A 20,405-nucleotide genomic window follows, 5' to 3' on the forward strand; every position below is an offset into this window, starting at 1 on the left:
CAAGCCCCATATGCGGGCTCTTGGTCCCAGCCCTGAGAGGCCTTACTTTGACATGGGGCTCACGCAGACGGTCACAATGCGAGTTTGTGCCCAAGGCGGCACTCATGTTTGGGTGTGGCCTCAGGGGCCATGGAGGTTTCTCCTACCTTCAGGTGTGACTCCATGCCAACAGCAAGCTTTCCAGCCATGGGAAAGGAGGAGTTCTGATCTGTGCTTCAGGTATCCAACTGTGTGGGGATTTGATATAATGTCTAGGATCAGATGTCCGAAAACCCAGGTTGGGAATAGATGACGGCCTAAGGCCATGGCATGTCCGATATGCTGGGTGTGAGGCCAGCTGTCTCCTTGTCTGTCTGGACGTCTGGCCTCAGGCTGTGTCAGACAGAGCATTAGTGCCCAGGGAAGCCTATCCAATTGGGGTGCGGTCAAGGCCCAAGCAGGTTGATCCTCATTTGGGGTTTCTGTAGAGCCCCATAGGGCAACATTTTTCTTCTTGTGGACAGGAAGAGGGCTGCGTTGTGGATCCAGAATTCCCAGTCTGGAGGGCTTGTTTGCCAGGAGTGTGAGGAAGGAAGTCTGAAAACACAAGCTAGCATTAGGTTTGGGGCCGAGGGCACGGCAGGCCACTCTGCAGAGACTGAATCGAGATCTCCTGCATCTGAAGTCATGGGAAGATTGAGGCGTCGCCTCAGGCTAGAGTTTGTGTCCATGATGTCCCCTTCTTGAAGGGGGTGGGGGCTTCATGAGGCCAGGGAGGTTTCCCTATGCTGGGAGTTGTGAGCTTCTCCAAACCTCAAGGTTTCCTTCTGTAGGACAATCAAGTCCTATTGGACGGTTCCAGGATGCCCCATACGGAAAGACTCGAGAGAAGAGGTCTAAGCATGGATGCCTGGAAACACCACCTCACATTCCCACTGTTTTGTTGGGACAAGGCAGGCTCAATCTGCATGCTCTTGTGCGAGCTATCCAAAGTGCTGTGTTGAAATGGACTCTCCTGAGGATGGGTCATAATGTGTGTTGATGGCCATGGAACCCTTCAAATGTGGTGATGGCTCAGAGATTCTGCAGGATTCTCCAACCTGAAGGGTTTAACACAGCTCCAACAAGGAAGCTTCCCATGTGGAGACCAGAGGTGTTCTGTTCGGTGCCTCAGGAAAGCCCCATATGCTGGTGGTCAAACCCAGGCCTCTGAGGAGTGACACCTGGAAACCAAAGCAAGAGTTCAGATTAGGGCCTAGGGGTCTGTCCAGTTCAATCCTCTGTCTCTGTGGACATCTGTCTGCATGCATGCATGGAGGTAGTTGCTCAGCTTGTGTCAGAATGCCCCTGTTCATTCAGGGTGGCATACAGTAGTGGGATGTTCTTGGGGGCCTTGAGGTTTCTCCTATTCTGTAAGGTTGTGGCCAATGAAATGGACACAGTTTCCTAGGAGAGAGCAGGCCCAGTTATGTGGTATGGCTCCAGAGAACCCATCCTGGAGGCTGTGTGGGCCAGGGCTGTGGGGACAGATGTCCGAAAACACAAACTTGGCTCAGGTTTGGGGCCAAGGTTATGGCAGGCCTGATCTCCAGTCCGTGAGGGGAGCTCCTCTGTATATGAAAGGAGGGTGAGTGGGAGGCGGTCTCTCAGGCATTTGTCTCTGGGTGTTATGTCCACAATGGCCGTTTGATGTAGGGGTTGCCTCATGGGCCAAGGAAGAGTCTCCCTCTCTGGGGATTGGCCAAGCTCCCAAGTGTCTGGGGTCATTCTGTGGTAAGGGAACAGTACTGTTTTCTGCCATAGGTGTCCCCCCAGTAGAGGGATTATAGAGCAGAGCAGTGGGTACTGACAACTGGAATATCACCATCTAATTAGGCCTGGGTGCCTATGGACATGGCAAGCCCCATATGCGGGCACTTGGTCCAGCCACTGAGAGGTGTTACTTGAATAAGGGACTCATGCTGAGGGTCACAATGCATGTTTGTGCCCAAGGGGGCCCTCAAGCATGGGTGTGGCCTCATAGGCCATGCAGGTTTCTCCTAAGCTGAAGGTTTGACTCACTGCCAACAGCAAGGTTTCTTGCTATGGGGATGGAGGAGTTCTGACTTGTGAGTCAGGTTCCCCCCGTGCAGGAATTGGAGATAAGGTCTAGATTCTGATGCCTGAAAACACAGGTTGGGAAGGGATGATGGCCTAAGTCTGTGGCGGGTCCAATGTGCTGGGTGTGCAGCCAGCTGTCTCGGTGTCTGTTGGAAGGTCTGGACTCAGGCTATGTGAAACAGAGCATTAGTGCTCAGGGTAGCCTATGCAATTGGGATGTTGCCAAGGTCCAATCTCTTCTGGGCAACGGAAGAGACAATGTTTTTTTTTTTTTTTCCTGGGGACAGGTAGAGTGCTTCGTTGTGGCCCCAGAATTCCTAATCGGAGGGCTTATTGGCCAGGAGTGTGAGGGCAGAAGTCTGAAAACACAAGCTAGGGTGAAGTGTGGGGCCAAGGGCATCGCAGGCCCACTCTGCAGAGGCTGAATTGGGATCTCCTGCATCTGGATTCATGGTGATGATCAACATTGGATGATAGTGGAGTTTGTGTCCATGATGGTCCCTTTATGAAGCGGGGGCTTCATGAGGCCAAGGCGGTTTTCCCACACTGAGTTTGTGAGTTGCTCCAAACCACAAGATTTCCTTCTGCAGGAGAGTCGAGTCCTTTTCGATGGCTAAAAAGACGTCTCATATGGAAGGACTGGAGAGCAGGAATCGAAGGATGGATGCCTGTGCAGCATACCTCGCATTCCCATTGGCTATTTGTGACAAGACATGTTTAATCTGCTGGCTCTGGGGCAAGCTACCCAGGGTGCTAAGTTGAAATGGACTCTCCTGAGGATGGGTCGTAATATGGGTTTGTGTCCACGGAGACCATAGAATGTGCTGGTGTTTCAGGGGCCCTACAGAATTCGCCTACCCGAAGGGTTTGATTCAGCTCCAATAAGAAAGCTCCCCATGTGGAGTTGAGAGAGGTTCTGTTTGGTGCTTCAGGAAAGTCCCATATGCTGTTCTTCGAACCCAGGCCTCTGAGGAGTGACACCTGGAAACCAAAGCAAGAGTTCAGATTAAGCCTAGGGGCCTGACCGTTCAATCTTCTGTCTCTATGGACATCTGTCTGCATGTCTGCATAGATGTAGTTGCTCAGCTTGTGTCAGAATGTGCCTGTTTGTCCAGGGCGGCTTACAGTAGTGAGATGTCCCTAGGGGCCTATCCTGTTCAATCGTTTTCTATGTGGACATCTGTCTACGGGTCTGAGTGGAGGTAGTTGCTCAGTTGTTGTCAGATTGCCCCTGTTTGTCCTGGGCAGCCTATACTATTGGGATCACCTCGGTGACTTTGGAGGTTTCTCTTAATTTGCAAGGTTGTGGCCAATGGAACGGGCAGAATTCCTTTGCAAAGGGAAGGCACAGTTTTAAGTTGTGGCTCCAAGGGCCCAAGTGTGGAGGGTGTGTGGGTAAGGGCTGTGGGGACAGAAGTCTGAAAACACAAACTCGGCTTAGGTTTGGGGTCGTAGGTATGGCAGGTCCGATTAACAGACCATGAGTAGAACTCTTCAGGATATGAACAAATGGCGAGTGTGAGGCGCTTGCTCAGGCTTTTGTCTCTGGATTTTGTGTTGACGATGGCCGTGGAATGTCGGGGTGGCCTCATGGGCCATGGACGATTCTCTCTCTATTTGGATTTGGCCTGATCCCAAGTGTTTTTGGGTCAATATGTGGAATGGGATGAGTCACTTCTGTTTTTTTACCTCAGGTGTCCCACCAAAAGAGGGATTCCAGAGCAGAACCTTGGTGAGGGGCCACTGGAAAATCCGAACTCTGGTTAAAGATTGAGGCCTAGGGTGATGGCAAGGGCAATATGTCATCTCTTGTTCCAGCCTCTGAAAGGCCTTACTTGAGGACAGGCCACACACTGCGGGTCCCAAGGTGTGTTTGTGCCCTCACAGCACTCAAGCAACCAAGCCTCAGAAAACCCCCATATGTTGATATTGGAAACCAGGCCTCTGAGGAGAGATAACTGCAAACGAAAGCAATCGATCCGATTAGGGCCTAGGGGTCTGTCCGGTTCAATCTTCTTCTTCGGGGACATCCATCTACGGTATAAGTGGAGATAGATGCTCAGTTGTTGTCAGACCACCCATGTTTTTCCCGGACGGCCTACACTATTAGGATGTCCTCGGGGAATTTGGAGGTTTCCCCTAATTTGTACGATTGTAGACAATGGAATGGGCAGAATTCCCATGGAGTGGGCAGGCACAGTCCTGATATGTGGATCAGGGTCCCCAACCTGGAGGGTGTGTGGGCCAGGACTGTGTGGAAAGAAGTCTGAAAACACAAAGTCAGCTTCAGTTTGGGGACGTAGGTATGGCAGGCCAAATCTACAGACAGTGATGAGAATTCTTCAAGATATAAAGAAAGAGCAAGTGTGAGGCACTTGCTCAGGCTTTTGTCTCTGGATTTTGGGTCAACATTGGCCATGGAATGTCGGGGAGGCCTGATGGGCCATGGACGAGTCTTCCTCTCTGTGGATTTGGCCCAATCCCAATTGTTTTGGGTCAATCTGTGGGATGGGAGGAGTCCTTTCAGTTTTGTTAACTCAGGTTTCCCACCTAAAGAGGGATTTCAAAGCAGAGCCCTGGGTAGTGGTGAATGGACAACCTGAACTCTGGTTAAAAACTGGGGCCTAGCCGTATGGCAAGCCCAATAGGTGGTCTCTTGGTCCAGCCACTGAGAGTCCTTACTTGAGGACTGGGCTCACGCTGAGAGTGACAATGCATGTTTGTGACCAAGGAGGCCCACAAGCATGGGCGGAGCCTCATGGGCCACACTTGTTTCAAATACACTGAAAGTTGGACAACATGCCAATGCCAACCACAAGGTTTCTTGCCATGGGGAAAGAGTTCCGTTTTCTGCATCATGTTCAAATATGGGCAGTGATTGGCGATAAGGTCTAGGTTCTGAAGCCTGAAAACCAAGTTTGGGAAGAGATGACGACCTAAGGCCATGTCGGGTCCATTGTGTTCAGTGTGCAGCCAGCTGGCTGGGTGTGGGCCGGGAGGTCCAGGCTCAGGCTGTGGCAGAAATGGGTTTAGTGCCCATGGCACCCTATATAATTGGGATACAGTCAAGTGGCGTGCAGGTTGATTCTCATTTGGGTTTTCTGGGTATCCACAGAGGGCAATAATTTTCTTCTGTAGGGAAGGCAGAGTGCTGCATTATAGTTCTGGAATTGCCAAACTGGAGGGCTTATGGGCCAGGAGTGTGAAGACAGAAGTCAGAGAACACAAGCCAAGCTTAGGTTTCTAAGCGAGGGCACGGCAGGCTCACTCTGCAGAGCTGAATCGAGATCTCATGCATCTGAAGTCAGGGGCGATGATCAGATGATCGCTCAGCTTGGAGTTTCTGTCCCTGATGGCCCCTTCAGAAGGGGTGGTGACCACAAGTCCATGGAGGTTTTCCCACGATGGGAGGTTTGAGATGCTCCAAACCACAAAGATTCTTCTGTGGGACCATTGAGACCTGGTGGTTGGCTCCAGTACTTTCAATATGGAATGAATCCAAGCTGGGTTCTAAGGATGGATAGCTGGGCAGCCCGCCTCTCATTCCAATTTTCTCCTAGCAACAAAACAGGTTAGATCTGCTGGATCTGGGGGAGCAACCGAGGGGACTGAGTTGAAATGGACTCTCTCTTTTTTTTTTTAAAGATTTTATTCATTTATTTGACAGAGAGAGATTACAAGTAGGCAGAGAGGCAGGCAGAGAGAGAGAGGAGGAAGCAGGCTCCCTGCTGAGCAGAGAGCCCGATGCGGGACTTGATCCCAGGACCCTGAGATCATGACCTGAGCCGAAGGCAGCAGCTTAACCCACTGAGCCACCCAGGCGCCCTGAAATGGACTCTCTTGAGGATGGGTCCTAATGTGCATTTGTGTCCATGGTTACCTTGTAATGAGGCGATGTCCTGGGGCTCTGAATGGTTCTCCTAAGCAGAGGCTTTGACACAGCTGCAACATGCAAGTTTCCCATGTGGAGAGGAGATTTGTTCGGATGAGTGACTCAAGAAACACCCATAAGCTGGTATTAGAATCCAGGCCTCTGAGGAGAGATGCATGGAAACCAAAGGAATGGATCCGAATAGGGCCTAGAGGCCTGTCCATTCCAATTACCTCTGGGGACATCAGTCTACGAGTGTGAGTGCAGGTAGGTGCTCAGATGGGCTCAGATTTCCCCTGTTTGTCCTGCGCAGCCAACACTATTGGGATGGCCTCCGGGACTTTGGAGGTTTATCCTATTTGTAGGGTTGTGGCCAATGGAATGGGCAGAATTCCCTTGGAGAGGGCAGGTACAGTCCTCACGTTTAGCTCCAGGGGCCTGAGCCTGTAGGGTGTGTGGGCCAGGGCTGTGGGGACAGTTGTATGAAAACACAACCTTGGCTTAGGTTTCAGGTTGTGCGTATGGCAGGACTGAACTACAGACCGTGAGGAGAACTCTTCGGGAGATGAACAAAGAGCGAGTGTGAGGCACTTGCTCAGGCTTTTGTCTCTGGATATTGTGTCACCGATGGCTGTGGAATTTCTGGGTGACCTCATGGGCCATGGACAAGTCTTCTTCTCTGAGGATTTGGCCCAATCCCAAGAGATTGGAGCCATTCTGTGGGATGGGAGGAGTCCGGTTTTTTGTTTGTTTGTTTGTTTGTTTGTTTTTACCTTAGGTGTAACACCAAAAGAGAGATTTCAAAGCAGAGCCCTGGGGAGGGGTGACTGGACAACCAGAAATCTGGTTAAAAATATGGGCCTAGGGGCATGGCGAGCCCATTATGATGTCTAATAATCCAGCCACTAAGAGGACTTACTAGAGGACAGGACTCACGCTGAGGGTCACAATGCGTGTTTATGCCCTCATCGCACTCAGTCAAGGACGGGCCCTCATGGTGAATGCTGGTTTCTCCTACACTGAACGTTGGACAACGTGCCAGCCAACAAGGTTTCTTGCCATGGTTAAGGAGGAGTTCTGATTTCTGCATCACGTTCACCCCTTGGCAGGGTTTGGAGTTAAAGTCTAAGTTCTGAAACCTGAAAAGCTAGGTTGGGAAGAGATGACAAGCTAAGGCCATGGCGGGTCTGATGTGCTCAGTGTGTGGTCAGCTGTCTTGGTGTTGGTCAGGAGGTCCAGGCTCAGGCAGTGTCAGACAGTGTATTAGTGCCCAGGTTAGACTAAATAATTTGGGTACAATAGAGTGCCGTGTAGTTCTATCCTCATTTGGGGTGTCTGGGAAGCTCCATAGGGCAATATATTTCTTCTGGTGGGCAGGCAGAGTGCTACATAGTGGGTCTGGAATTGCCAAACTTGATGGCTTTGGACCTAGAAGTGTGAGGACGGAGGTCTGAGAACACAAGCTAGACTTAGGTTTCAGGGCGAGGGCAAGGCAGGCACGCTCTGCAGACCTGAATCGAGATCTTGTGCATCTGAAGTCAGGGCAAAGATCAGATGATCACTCAGGTTGGAGTTCCTGTCCATGATTTCCCCTTCATAAAGGGGTGGGGGGACATCACAAATCCTTTGAGGTTTTCCCATGATGGGAGTTGTAAGATGCTCCAAAACACAATGATTCCTTCTGCGGGATATTTGAGACCTATTGAATGGATACAGGATGTCCCATACAGAATGACGCCCAAGCAGAATTCTAAGAATGGATGCCTGGCCAGTCCTCCTTGGATTCCAGTTTTTTCTTAGCCACAGAACAGGTTCAATCTGCTGGCTCTTGGGGAGCATCCAAGGGGGCTCAGTTGAAATGGAAACTTTCGTGGATGGGTCCTAATGTGGTTTTGTGTCCATGGAGGCCTTGAAATGGGGCAGTGTCACCCAGGCCCTGAAGGATTCTCCCAACCACAGATTTTGAGATAGCTCCAAAGAGCAAGTTTCCCATGTGGAGACAAGATTTCTTCTAATTGGTGCCTCAGGAAACCCCCTGTGCTGGTATAGGAAACCAGGACTCTGAGGAGAGATACCTGGAAACCACAGCAATGGATCTGATTAGGGCCTAGGGTCCTGTCTGCTTCAATCTTCTTCTCTGGGGAAATTGGTCTTTGGTATGAGTGGAGGTAGTTGCTGAGCTGGTGTCAGACAGCCCCTGTCTGGGCGGCCAACACTATTGGGATGGCCTCGGGGACATTGGAATTTTCTCCTATTTTGTACGATTAAGGACAATGGAAGGGGAAGAATTCCCATGGAGTGGGAAGGCACAGACCTGATGTGTGGCTCCAGGAGCCCCAGCCTGGAAGGTGTGTGGACCAGGACTGTGGGGACAGATGTCTAAAACACAAACTCAGCTTAGGTTTGGGGACGTAGGTATGGCAAGCACAATCTACAGACTGTAAGGAGGACTCTTCGGGATATGGAGAAAGGGCGAGTGTGAGGCGTTTGCTCAGGTTTTGTCTCTGGATTTTGGGTCAACAATGGCCATGGAATGTCGGGGAGGCCTCATGGTCCATGGACGAGTCTCCCTCTCTATGGCTTTGGCCCAATCCCAATTGCTTTGGGTCCATCTGTGGGATGGGAGGAGTCCATTCAGTTTTGTTACCTCAGGTGTCCCACCAATAGAGGGATTCCCGAGCAGAGCTCTGGGGAGGGGTGACTGGAAAACCAGAAATCTGGTTAAAAATTGGGGACTAGGGGCTTGGCAAGCCCAATAAGCATTCTAATGGTCCAGCCACTGAGAGGCCTTGCTTGAGGACAGAACTCACGCTGAGGGTCACAATGCGTGTTTATGCCCTCGTGGCACTCTTGAATGGGCGGGGACTCATGGTGCCCGCTGGTTTCTCCTACATTGAACATAGGACAACATGCCTACCACATGTATTCTAGCCATGGGGAAGTAGTAGTTCTTATTTCTGCATCTCATTCACCCCTTGGAAATGATTGGAGATAAGGTCTAGGTTGTAAAGTCTGAAAACCGAGGTTGGGAAGAGATGACGGCATAAGGCCATGTCGTGTCATATGTGTTCAGTGTGGAGCCAGCTGTCTGGGTGTTGGTCGAGAGGTTCAGGCTCAGGCTGCATCATACAGGGCATTAGTGCCCAGGGTAGGTTGTATAATTGGTGTACAGTCGAGTGGCATGCAGTTTGAGCCTCATTTGGCGATTCTGGGTAGCCCCAAGGTCAAAATTTTTCTTCTGGAGTGCAGGCAAGGTGCTGCATTGTGGCCCTGGAATTCCCAAACTGGATGCCCTTTGCACGAGGATTGTGAGGACGGAAGTCTGACAACATATGTTAGGCTAGGTTTCAGGGCGAGGACACAGCAGGCACACTCTGCAGATCTGAATCAGGATTTCGTGCATCTGAGGTCAGAACGAGGTTCAGATCTAGGCTTAGCTTGGAGTTTTTGTCCATTATGGCCCCTTCATGAAGGAGGCAGCATCTCAAGGCCATGGAGGTTTACCCACGTTGGGAGTTGTGAGATGCTCCAAACTGCAAGGATTCCTTCTGATCGACAATTGAGACCTGTTGGATCGCACCAGGACGTCCCATACAGAACGATGCCAGAACAGGGATCTAAGGATGGATGCCTGGGCAGCCCGCCTCACATTCCAATTGTCTCCTAGTGAATAGACAGGTTTGTTATTCTAGCTCCGGGGGAGCAATCGAGGGGGCTGAGTTGAAATGGACACTCCTGTGGCTGAGTCCTAATGTGGGTTTGTGTCCATGGAGACCTTTGAATGCGGCAGAGGCACTGGGACCCTGAAGGGTTCTCCTAAACAGAGGCTTTGACACAGCTCCAATGCGCACGTTTTCCATGTGGAGACGATATTTGTTCTGATGGGTGTCTCAGGAAACCCCATATGCTGATATTGGAATCCAGGCCTCTAAGGAGAGATGCCTGGAAACCAAAGCAATGGATCCGATTAGGGCTTAGGGACTGTTCATTCCAATTTACCTCTGGGGACATCTTTCTATGGGCCAGAGTGCAGGTAGGCGCTCAGATGGGCTCAAATTGCCCCTGTTTGTCCTGGGCAGCCAACACTATTGGGATGGCCTCCGGGACTTTGGAGGTTTATCCTATTTGTAGGGTTGTGGCCAATAGAATGGGCAGAATTCCCTTGGAGAGGGCAGATACAACCCTCAGGTTTGGCTCCAGGGGCCTGAGCCTGTAGGGTGTGTGGGCCAGGGCTGTGGGGACAGTATATGAAAACACAAACTCTGCTTAGGTTTCGGGTCGTAGCTATGGCAAGACTGATCTACAGACCATGAACAGAACTCTTCAGAATATGAAGAAAGGCAAGGGTGAGGAGCTTGCTCAGGCTTTTATCTGGATTCTGTGTCAACGATGGCCAAGGAATGTCGGGGAGGCCTCATGGGCCATGGACGAGTCTTCCTTTCTGTGGATTTGGTCCAATCCCAAGAATTTGGGGTCATTCTGTGTGATGGGAGGAGTCCTTTTTTTTTTTTTTTTTAAACTCAGGTGTCCCACCGAAAGAGGGTATCCGCAGCAGAGCCCTGGGGAAGGATGACTGGGCAATAGAAATCCTCTTAAAAATATGGACCTAGGGGCATGGAAAGCCCATTATGACGTCTAATTTTCCAGCCACTGAGAGGCCTTCCTTGAGGACAGAACTTATGCTGAGGGTCACAATGCATGTTTATGCCCTCATGTCACTAAAAACTTGGGCGGGGACTCATGGTGCACGCTTGTTTCTCCTTTACTGAACATGGGAAACATGCCAACCACAAGGTTTCTTGCCATGGGGAAGGAGTTCTGATTTCTGCATCGTGTTCAACTTTGGGCAGTGATTAGAGATAAGTTCTAGGTTCTGAAGCCTGAAATCCGAGGTTGGGAAGAGATGATGACCTAAGGCAATGGCAGGTCCGATGTGCTCTGTGTGCGGCCATCTCGGTGGGTGTGGGTCGGGAGGTGCAGGCTTAGGCTGTGTCAGAAAGGGCATTAGTCTCCAGGGAAGCCTGTATAATTGGGGAACAGTCAAGTGGCTTGCAGGATGATCCTCATTGGGGGTTTCTGGGTCGCCCCAGAGGGCAATGGTTTTCTTCTGGAGGGCAGGCAGAATGCTGCAGTGAAGTTCTGGAATTACCAGACTGGAGGGCTTCTGGGTCAGGAGTGTGAGGATTGAAGTCTGAGAACACAAGCTAGGCTTAGGTTTCTGGGCGAGGGTACAGCAGGTACACTCTGCAGAGCTGAATCGAGTTGTGAATCTAAAGTCAGGGTGAGGATCAGAGGATCGTTTAAGTTGGAGTCTCTGTCCCTGATTGCCCCTTCGTGAAGGGGGGGATCACGAGGCCATGGAGGTTTTCCCACAATGGGAATTGTGAGATGTTCCAAACTGCAAAGATTCTTCTGCGGGACAATTGAGACCTGTTGGTTGGTTCCAGGACTTCCCATACAGAACTATTCCGAGCAGGGTTCTAAGGATGGATGCCTAGGCAGCCTGCCTCTCATTCCAATTGTCTCTTAGCGACAAGACAGGTTAGATCTGCTGGACCTGGGGGAGAAACCAAAGGGGCTGAGTTGAAAATGGAATCTCCTGCGGATGGTTCCTAATGTGGGTTTGTGTCCATGGAGACCTTGGAATGAGGCGGTGGCACTGGGGACCTGAAGGGTCCTCCTAACCAGAGGTTTTGACAGAGCTCCAAAGTGCAAGTTTCCCAAGTGGAAACAAGATTTGTTCTGATGGGTGCCTCAAGAAACAGCCGTATGTTGTTATTGGAATCCAGGCCTCTGAGGAGAGATGCCTGCAAACCAAAGCCATGGATCCGATTAGGGACTAGGAGCCTGTTCATTCCAATTTACCTCTAGTGACATCTGTCTACGGGTCTGAGTGCAGGTATGTGCTCAGAAGGGCTCAGATTGTCCCTGTTTGTCCTGGGGAGCCAGCACTATTGGGATGGCCTTGGAGTCTTTGGAGTTTTACCTATTTATAGGGTTGTGGCCAATGGAATGTGCAGAATTCCCTTGGAGAAGGCATGTAGAATCCTCAGGTTTGGCCCCACGGGCCTGAGCCTGTAGGGTGTGTGGGTGAGGGCTGTGGGGACAGTTGTCTGAAAACACAAACTCGGCTTAGGATTCGGGTTGTAGGTATGGCAGGACTGATCTACAGACCATGAGGAGTTCTCTTCAGGATATGAACTAAGGGCAAGTGTGAGGCTCTTGCTCAGGCTTTTGTCTCTAGATATTGTGTCACCGATGGCTGAGGAATGGACGGGTGTCCTCACGGGCAATGGACAAATCTTCCTCTATGGGCATTTGGCCCGATCCCAAGAGTTTGGGGTCATTACGTGCGATGGGATGAGTCCTTTTTTTTTTTTTTTTTTCTTTAAACTCAGGTTTCCCACCAAAAGAGGGATTCCAGAGCAGAGCCCTGGGGAGGGGCGACTGGACACCAGAAATCCGGTTAAATTAAGGGCCTAGGGGCATGGCAAGCCCATTATGACGTCTAATGGTCCAGCCACTAAGAGGACTTACTAGAGGACAGGACTCATGCTGAGGTTCACAATGCGTGTTTATGCCCTGGCTGCACTCAAGCATGGGCGGGGCCTCATGGTGAATGCTGGTTTCTCCTTCCCTGAATGTTGGAACACATGCCAACCACAAGGTTTCTTGCCATAGGTAAGGAGGAGTTCTGATTTCTGCATCACGTTCACCCCTTGGCAGGGTTTGGAGTTAAAGTCTAAGTTCTGAAGTCTAGAAGGATAGGTTGGGAAGAGATGATGAGCTAAGACCATGACAGGTCCAATGTGCTCAGTGTGCGGTCAGCTGTCTGGGTGTTGGTCAGCAAGTCCAGGCTCAGGCTGTGTCAGACTGTATTAGTGCCCAGGTTAGACTAAATAATTTGTGTGCAGTAGAGTGCCGTGTATGTCTATCCTCATTTGGGGTGTTGGGGTAGCTCCATAGGGCAACATTTTTCTTCTGGAGGGCAGGCAGAGTGCTGAATTGTGGGTCCAGAATTGCCAAACTTGAGGGCTTGGGGGCCAGGAGTGTGAGGACGGAAGTCTGAGAACACAAGCTAGACATAGGTTTCAGGGCAAGGGCAAGGCAGGCACACTGTGCAGAGCTGAATTGAGATCTCGTGCATCTGAAGTCAGGGCGTGAATCAGCTCTGCAGTGTTTGCCTGCCATTCCCTCACCCCGAAACCTCTGCCTAACTTGTGTTCTCAGACTTACGTCCTCACACTCTTGGCCCACAAGCCCTCAGGATGGCAATTCCGGCACCACAATGCAGCACTCTGCCTGCACTCCAGAAGGTAAACATTGCCCTATGGGGCTACCCAGAAACCCCAAATGAGGATAAACCTGCATGCCACTCTATTGTACCCCAATTATACAGTCTACCCTGAGCACTAATGCCCTATCTCACACAGCCTCAGCCCGGACCTCCCGACCCACACCCAGACATCTGGCCGCACACTGAGCACATTGGACCCGCTATGTCCTTAGGTCGTCATCTCTTCCCAACCTCGTTTTTCAGGCTTCAGTACCTAGACCTTAACTCCAATCAAGGCCCAGGGGTGAACGTGATGCAGAAATTAGAACACCTCCTTCTCCGTGGCAAGAATCGTAGTGGTTGGCATGTTTTACAACGTTCAGTGTAGGAGAAACCAGCATGGCCCATGAGGCCCCGCCCATGAGGAGAGCTGCATTGGGCACAAACAGGCATTGTAACCTTCAGCATGGTTCCTGTCAAGTAATTCCTGTCAGTGGCTGGACCAAGACCCACATATGGGGCTTGCCATGAACCTAGGTCCCCATTCTTAATCAGAGGTCAGTTTGTCCTTTCGCCCCTCCCCAGGGCTATGCTCTGGAATCCCTCTTTTGGTGGGACACCTGAGATAAAATAACAGAATGGACTCCTCCCATCCCAGAGAACCACCCCAACCTCCTGGGATCAGACCAAATCCCCAGAGATGGAGACTCATCCATGGCCCATGAGGCCACCTCAACATTCCATGGCCATCATTGACACAAAATCCAAAGACAAAAGCCTGAACAAGCACCTCAATTTCGCCCTTTGTTCATATTCCAAAGATTTCTCCTCACGGTCTGTAGATTCGGCCTGCCATACCTATGTCCCCAAACTTAAGCCATGTTTGTGTTTTCAAACTTCTGTCCCCACAGCCCTGGCCCACACATCCTCCAGGCTGGGGTCCCTGGAGTGACACCTCCGGACTGTGCATGCCTTTTCCAAGGATATTCTGCCCATTCCATTGGCCACAACCGTACAAATTAGGAGAAATCTCCAAAGTGCCTGAGGCTATCCCAATAGTGATCTGCCAAACAAAGGTGATCTGACACCAGCTAAGCAACTACCTCTACTCAGACAGATGTCCCCCATGAAGAAGATTGAACCGGACATGCCCCTAGGCCCTAATCGGATCCATTGCTTAGGTTTCCAGGCATCTCCACAGAGGACTTGTTTCCAATACCAGCATAAGGGGGATTCCTGAGGCACCGATGAGAACACATCTCATCTCCACATCAGAAACTTGCTCATTGGGGCTAGGTCAAAACCTCCGGGTAGGAGAATCCTTCAGGGCCCCAGTGCCACCGCCCCATTCCAATGTCTCCATGGACACAAACCTATATTATGACCCATCTGCAGGAGAGTCCATTTCAACACACCCCCCTCAGTTGCTCCCCCAGAGCCAGCAGATTGAACTTCTCTTGTCCCAAGGAGACAATTGGAATATGAAGAGGTCTGTTCTGGAGTTGTTCCATATGGGACGTCCTTAAGTCATCCAACATTTCTCAATTGTCCCGCAGAAGGAATTCTAACGGTTTGGAGAATCTCAAAACTCCCATCAAGGGAAAAAATCCATGGCCTCGTGTTGCCCCACCCCCCTTCCTGAAGGGGCCACCTTGGACAGAAACTCGGACCTGAGACAACGTCTGATCCTCGCCCTGACTTCAGGTGTACAAGATCTCGATTCAGCTCTGTAGAGTGTGCCTTCAGTGCCCTCGCCCCGAACCTATGACTAGATTGTGTTCTCAGACTTCAGTCCTCACACTCCAGGTCCACAAGCCCTCCTGTTTGGCAATTCTGGAGCCATTATGCAGCACTCTGCCTGCCCTCCAAAAGAAAAACACTTCCCTCTGGAGTTACCCAGAGACCCCAAATGAGGATCAACCTGCATGCCACTCGACTGTACCCCAATTATATGGTCCACCCTGGGCACTAGTGCCCTGCCTGACACAGCTTGAACCTGGACCATCAGACTTACACCCAGACAGCTGACTGCACACTGAGCATATCGGACCTGCCACGGTCTTAGCTCGTCATCTCTTCCCAACCTAGCTTTTCAGGCTTCAGAACTTAGATCTTAACTCCAAACCCAACCAAGGGTGAACGTGATGCAGAGACGGAACTCCTCCTTCCTCATGGCAAGAAACCTTGTGTTTGTTATGTTGTCCAAGGTACAGTGTAGGAGAAACAAGCATGGCCCTTGAGGCTCCGCCAATGCTAGAAGGCAGCGTTAGGCACAAACACACATAGTGACACTCAGCGTGAGCTCTGTACTGAAGTAAGGCCCCTCATTGGCTAGAGCAATAGCCCACATATGGGGCTTGCCATGCCCCTAGGCTCCCAATCTTTTTTTTTAAAGATTTTATTTATTTATTTGACAGAGAGAGATCACAGGTAGGCAGAGAGACAGGCAGAGAGAGAGAGAGGGAAGCAGGCTCCCCGCTGAGCAGAGAGCCCGATGTGGGACTCGATCCAAGGACCCTGAGATCATGACCTGAGCCGAAGGCAGCGGCTTAACCCACTGAGCCACCCAGGCGTCCCCCTAGGCCCCCAATCTTAACTAGATGTCGGGTTGTCCTGTCGTCCCACTCAGGGCTCTGCTCTGGAATTCCTCTTTTGGTGGGACACCTGTGGTAAAGAAAAAAAAAAAAAAAAACAGAACGGACTCCTCCCATCCCAAAGAATGACCCCAAACTCTTGGGATCTGGCTAAATCCTCAAAGAGGGACACACATCCATGTCACATGAGGCCACCCCTACATTCCACGGGTATCACTGACAAAAAATCCAGAGACAAAAGCCTGAGCAAGTGCCTCACACTCACTCTTTGTTCATATCCGAAAGAGTTCTCTTCATGGTGTATAGATCAAGCCTGCCATACCTATGTCCTGAAACATAAGCCGAGTTTGTGTTTTCAGACTTCTGTCCCCACAGCCCTGGCCCACACACCGTCCAGGCTGGGACCCCTGGAGCCACACCACAGGACTGTGCCTGCCCTCTCCAAGGGAATTCTGCCCTTTCCATTGGCCACAACCATATAAATTAGGAGAAACCTCCAAAGTCCCCGAGGCCAGCTCAATAATGTAGGCTGCCCAGGACAAACAGTGGCGATCTGACACCAACTGAGCAACTACCTCCACTCCGACCCATAGACAGATGCCCCCAGAGTAGAAAATTGAACCTGACAGGCCCCTAGGCCCTAATCAGATCCATTGCTTTGGTTTCCAGGCATCTCTCCCCAGAGGCCTGGTTTCCAATATCAGCAGAACTGGGTTTCTAGAGGGACTCATCAGAACACAACTGTCTCCACATAGGAAACGTGCTCATTGGAGCTGCGTCAAAACTTCTGGTTAGGAGAATCCTTCAAGGCCCCGGTGCCACTGCCTCATTCCAAGGTCTCCATGGACACAAACCCACACTGTAGCGCATTACAGGATGCTCTTTACTCCCCCACAACCAGCCAATAGAACCTTTCTTGTCGCAAGAAGACAACTGGAATGCGATGCAGGCTGCCCAGGCATCCATCCTTAGAACCCTTTTCTGGAGTCATTCCGTATGAGAGGTCCTAGAGGCATCCAACAGGTCTTAATTGTCCTGCAGAAGGAATACTTGCTGCATGGAGCATCTCAAACCTCCCATCATGGGATAACTTCCTTTGCCCCGTGATGTCCCATCACATCATGAAAGGGCCATCATGGACAGAAACTCCAAGCTGAGAAAACATCTGATCCTCGCCCTGATTCAGAAGCATGAGATCTCGATTCAGCTCTGCAGAGTTTGCCTACCATGCCCCCGCCCTGAAACATAAGCCTAGCTTCTGTTGTCAGACTTCCATCCTGACACTCCTGGCCCATAAGCCCTCCAGTTTGACAATACCGGAGTCACAAGAAGCACTCTGCCTTCCTTCCAGAAGAAAAACGTTGCCCTATGGGGCTATCCAGAATCCCCAAATGAGGATCAACCTGCATTCAACTCGACTAGACCCCAATTATAGAGTCTACCCTGGGTACTAATGTCCTGTCTGACACAGCCTGAGCCCACACATCCTGATTGAAACCCAGACAGCTGGTTGCACACTGAGCACATAGGACCCACCATGGCCTTAAGTCGTCATTTCTTCCAACATCGTTTTTCAGGCTTCAGAACCTAGACCTTATCTCCAATCACTGCCAAGGAGTGAACGTGATGCAGAAATGAGAACTCCTCCTTCCCCTTGGAGAAAATTTGTGGTGGGCATGTTGTCCAACGTTCAGTGTAGGAAAAACCAGCATGACCCATGAGGCCCCGACCATGCTTGAGGGCTGCATTGGGCACAAAAACGCATTGTGATCCTCAGCGTGTGTCCTGTCACCAAGTAAGGCATGTCAGTGGCTGGACAAAAAGCCCGTATATGGGGCTACCATGATCCTAGCCCCCATTCTTAATTAGAGGTCGGTTTGTGCATTTGCCACTCCCCAGGGCTCTGCTCTGGAATTCTGCTTTTGGTGTGACACCTGAGGTAAAAAAACAAAACGGACTCTTCCCTTTCCAAAGAATAGCCCCAAACTCTTGGAATCGGGCCAAATCCCCCGAGGAGGAAGGCTCGTCTATTACCCATGAGGTCACCCGGACATTCCACGGCCGTCAGTGACACAATATCCAGAGACAAAAGCCTGAGCAAGCACCTCACACTCGCCTTTTTTTCATTTCCCGAAAAGTTCTCCTCATGGTCTGTAGATCAGTCCTGCCATACATATGACCTGAAACGTAAGCCGAGTTTGTGTTTTCAGACAACTGTCCCCAAAGCCCTGGTCGCCACACCATACAGGCTCTGGACCCTGGAGCCATATCTGAGGATTGTACCTGCACTCTACAAGGGTTCTGCCCTTTCCATTGGCCACAAACCTACAAATAGGATAAACCTCCAAAGACCCCGAAGCCATCACAAAAGAATTGGCTGACCAGGACAAACAAGGGCAATCAGAGCCCATCTGAGCACCTACTTGCACTCAGACATGAAGACAGATGTCCCCAGATGTAAATTGGAACGAACAGGCCCCTAGGCCCTAATCAGATCCATTGCTTTGATTTCCAGCCATCTCTCCTCAGAGGCTTGGATTCCAATACCAACATACGGCTCTTTCTTGAGGCATCCATCAGAACAAAGCTCGTCTCCACATGGGAAACTTGTGGGTTGGAGCTGTGTCAAAGCGTCTGCTTAGGAGAACACTTCAGGGCCCCAGTGCCACCGCCTCATATCAAGGTCTCCATGGACACAAACCCACATGGGGACCCATCTGCAGGAGAGTCCATTTCAACTCAGCCCCCTCGGTTTCTCCACCAGACCCAGGAGATAGAACCTATCTTTTCGCTAGGAGACAATTGGAATAAGAGGCTGGCTGCAGAGCCATCCATCCTTAGAACCCTGCTCGGAATCGTTCTGTATGGGAAGTACGGGAGCCAAACATCAGGTGTCAAGGATCCTGCAGAAGAACCCTTGCAGTTTGGAGCATCTCACAACTACCATTGTGCGAAAACCTCCATGGCCTCGTGATTACCCTCCCTTTCATGAAGGGGCCATCAGGGACAGAAAATCCAACCTGAGCAATCGTCTGATCCTCGCCCTGACTTCGATGCATGAGATCTCGATTCAGCTCTGCAGAGTGTGCCTGTCATGCCCTCGCCCAGAAACCCAAGCCTAGCTTGTGTTCTCAGACTTCTTTCCTCACACTACTGGTCCACAAGCCCTCCAGGTAGGCAACTCCATAACTACAATACAGCACTCTGCCTGCCCTCCAGAAGAAAACCATTGCCCTCTGGGGCTATGCAGAAACCTTAAATGAGGATTGACCTGCACGCCACTTGACTGTACCCCAATATACAGGCTGCCCTGGGTACTAATGCCCTTTCTGACACAGCCTGAGCCTGGACCTGCTGACCCACACCCAGCCAGCTGGCCACACACTGAGCACATAGGACCCTCCATGGTGTTACATCGTCATGTCTTCCCAACCTTGATTTTCAGGCTTCAGAAACTAGACCTTATCTCCAATCACTGTCCAGGGTTGAACATGATGCAGAAATCAGAACTCCTTCTCCATGGCAAGAAACCTTGTGGTTGGCATGTGGTCCAAAGTTCAGGGAAGTTGAAAGCAGCGTGTCCCATGAGGCCCTGCCCAAGTTTGAGGGCCATGCTGGTCACAAATATGCATTGTGACCCTCAGCGTGAGCCCAGTCCTCAAGTAAGGCCTCTCAGTGGCTGGAACAAGGGACGTCATATTGGGCTTGACATGCCCCTAGGCCCCAATTTTTAACCATAGTTCGGGTTGTCCATTCACAGGGCTCTGTCTCGGAATCCCTCTTTTGCTGGGACACCTGAGGTAACAAAACTGAAAGGACTCCTCCCATCGCACAGATTAACCCAAAACAATTGGGATCGGGCCAAATCCACAGAGAGGAAGACTCGTCCATGGTCCAGGAGGCCTCCCTGACATTCCACGGCAATCGTTGACACAAAATCCAGAGACAAAAGCCAGAATAAGCGCCTCACACTCGCTCTTTCTTCATACCCCGAAGAGATCTCCTCACGGTCTGTAGATCGAAACTGCCATACCTACGACGCCAAACCTAAGCCACGTTTGTGTTTTCAGACTTCTGTCCCCACTGTCCTGGCCCACACACTCTCAAGGCTGGGGACCCGGGAGCCACACATCAGGATTGTTGCTTTCCATTCCACGGGAATTCTGCCCATTCCATTGTCCACAATCGTAAAAATTCAGAGAAACTCCAAAGTCCTGGAGGCCAACCCAGTAGTGCAGGCCACCCAGGACAAACAATGAGGGCCACAAGCAATGGTGGTCTGACATCAGCTGAGCATCTACCTCCACTCATACATAGATGGATGTCCCCAAGGAATAAGACTGAACCGGAAGAACCCTAGGGCCTAATAGATACATTGCTGTGGTTTCCAGGTATCTCTCCTCAGAGACTTGGTTTCCAATATCAGCATATGTGGGTTTCCTGAGGCTCCAATCAGAACAAATTTTGTCTCCACATGGGAAACTTGTCCTTTGGAGTTTTCTCAAAACCTCCGGTTAGGTCAGGGCCCATGGGCCACCACCCCATTCCAAGTTCTCCATGGACACAAACCCACAATAGGACCCAT

This window comes from Neovison vison, chromosome 2 (genome assembly GCF_020171115.1).
Source record: "Neovison vison isolate M4711 chromosome 2, ASM_NN_V1, whole genome shotgun sequence".
In the NCBI taxonomy this organism is placed as follows: domain Eukaryota; kingdom Metazoa; phylum Chordata; class Mammalia; order Carnivora; family Mustelidae; genus Neogale; species Neogale vison.